The sequence below is a fragment of the Octopus bimaculoides genome, chromosome 19 (genome assembly GCF_046866305.1).
Source record: "Octopus bimaculoides isolate indiv1 chromosome 19, ASM4686630v1, whole genome shotgun sequence".
NCBI lineage: Eukaryota > Metazoa > Mollusca > Cephalopoda > Octopoda > Octopodidae > Octopus > Octopus bimaculoides.
The window spans coordinates 53,869,809-53,872,308 of NC_142946.1; the positions used below are offsets into that span (position 1 = coordinate 53,869,809).

Below are 2,500 nucleotides of genomic sequence, written 5' to 3' on the forward strand. Positions count from 1 at the left end.
CCGACATTAGAAATCTCTAAAATAATTGGAAGATATCACCAAACTGTGAAAAAAATTGTTACAATTCCTACGAAAATATTTAAGAGAAAATATTTAAGAGAGAGAGAGAGAGAGAGAGAGAGATGGTAAATGAGAGACAGAAGAGGGAAGATACGAGAATTTTCATTAATTACTACAATTGTTTCGACACATTTAATATTGATACCTCGCGGGAAGGATAGTTCACAACTGATTCAGGAGCATCCGACGGTGCAGATGTGTCTCTTCTGGTGATGAATAGATATAACACGTTAAAATAATAGTTCCGCGATGTATCTTCTCGTTTCCTATAAAGAAAAGCAGCAAATTTAAGGATATAGCTTCATTAATATCGAAGATCAATAATAAAATCGCAGATGCAAAAAAGAAACGAATACGCAATACAGCGAAAAAAAGTATTAGAAATAACCGTTAACGGATATGGATGTATAAATTTAATGTACAATATATGGATTTATATAATGCAGTGGTAATCACAAAGAAGCTCCTTTCGTGGATCCGTCTACACAACACATTGTAAACTAATACGTAGGAATATAATGTGGTGTTCTACGCAGTGGATATCCAGTAAATCCAATCATTGAAAATTATTTCATGAAGAGTATATAGAATAGAAAGAAAGTCAGGAGGTATGAGAGGAATATATTTATTTGACCAGTTGATATCCATAAGATGACAGACGTTTCGCAGCCAAAATCAAGCAAAAATAATTTGTTTTAGTGTCTAGGCGCAGGAGTGGCTGTGAGGTAAATAGCTTGCTTACCAACTACATGGTTCCGGGTTCAGTCCCACTGCGTGGCACCTTAGGCAAGTGTCTTCTACTATAGCCTCGGACCGACCAAAGCTTTGTGAGTGGATTTGTTAGACCGAAACTGAAAGAAGCCCATTGTATATATGTATATATATATATGTGTGTGTGTATGTTTGTGTGTCTGTGTTTGACCCCACCCCCAACATCGCTTGACAATCCATGCTGGTGTGTTTACGTCCCTGTAAATTAGCGGTTCGGTAAAAGAGACCGATAGAGTAAGTACTAGGCTTACAAAGAATAAGTCCCGGGGTCGATTAGCTCGACTAAAAAGGCGGTGCTCCAGCATGGCCGCAGTCAAATGATTGAAACAAGTAAAAGAGTAAAGAGTATGTATTTGTGCATGTATGTATGTATGTATGTGTGTATGGATGTATGTATGCATTTATGTATATATATGTGTGTGTGTGTGTGTGTGTGTGTATGTTTGTACGCATGTATGTGAGTGCATGAATGCATGTAAGTATGTATCATTCGTATTGTGTATTTATGTGTGTCTGTGTGTATGCGTACATGCATGCCGTCACGATCGCTCTAAGCTGGATGGAGCAGGAAACAAATTGAAGTGGTCATCACCATCGCAACGAGCATCGTCATTCTCTTCACCTGTCCATGTGGTGTAATGGTGAACTGTGTTTTATTAAAGTGCAAGTGTACTGAAGATATAACTGAATCATGGGGGCGGTGGGGGCGGCGGCGGCGGTGGTGGTGAATTAATGTAGAGATTTAGAGAGATTAAAGAAAATTTAGATAGATAGAGAAAGAGAGAGAGAGAGAGAGAAACAGACGCGCGCACATACACCCACACACAAACAGAGAGACGGACGGACGCACGGACGGACGGACGGACGGACAGGTAGGAAGGCAGAGAGACAAAGAGACAGATGGATGGAACGATAGATAGATAGATACATACATACATACGTACATACATATACGACGGGATTTCTTTCAGTTTCTCTAACAAATCCATTTACAAGGCGTTGGTCGGTCCGAGGCTATAGCAGACGAAACTTTCCCAAGGAGACGCGGTGGGACTGAACCCGGCAACATGCGATTGGGAAGCAAGCTTCTTACCACACAGCTACGCCTGCGCCTAACTGCTTTAAAACTATAAAATGGTATTTGAAGAAGATTTGACTGAAGTTTCTCACTGGTCGAGCGACTGCGTAATGATGTGCATACGCGTTGGATCCAATCAGACAGATTAAGTCGTATTGTTAATTAGACTAAATTTGCATTGCCTCAACTTAAACTGCATTTACAGCAAGGATGCCATTAACTAATCTATCGTGAATGCACTTGAAATGAAATATAAAATTGGCTCCATTAGTTACGCATTTAGTATTTTGAGAAGAAAAACATGCCTGTCTCTCAATGAATACTTGTGATCGGATGCACGTCAGGTGTTCGGATAGCTTAAATAAGTGCATTTATAATGAATTTCGTATTGAAAATTATTTCTGACTTCTTTTTAAAACTGATTTTGGATTTAAATTTTTCTTTTTTTTCTTTTAATGTTTTCGGCGTAACACAAGTATTTGGAGCCTAATCGACCTTAAGAAATAGATTTGGTTTCTGATTTAAAAAGAAAAAAAAAATGAAAGACTCGACATGGGGTTTATAAATGCAAAAGAATTGCGATATGTATTA

The 2,500-nt window shown here is 38.6% G+C and overlaps 1 long non-coding RNA gene across 1 annotated transcript in view; it reads right to left on the minus strand.

Moving 5' to 3' along the window:
• Nucleotides 1-2,500, minus strand: part of LOC106875402 (uncharacterized) — a 306,368-nt gene that overhangs the window by 177,039 nt on the left and 126,829 nt on the right. Inside the window, exon 2 of the long non-coding RNA XR_016237453.1 lies at nucleotides 206-326. This is a non-coding gene — a long non-coding RNA (uncharacterized LOC106875402). The remainder of the gene's footprint in view (nucleotides 1-205; nucleotides 327-2,500) is intronic.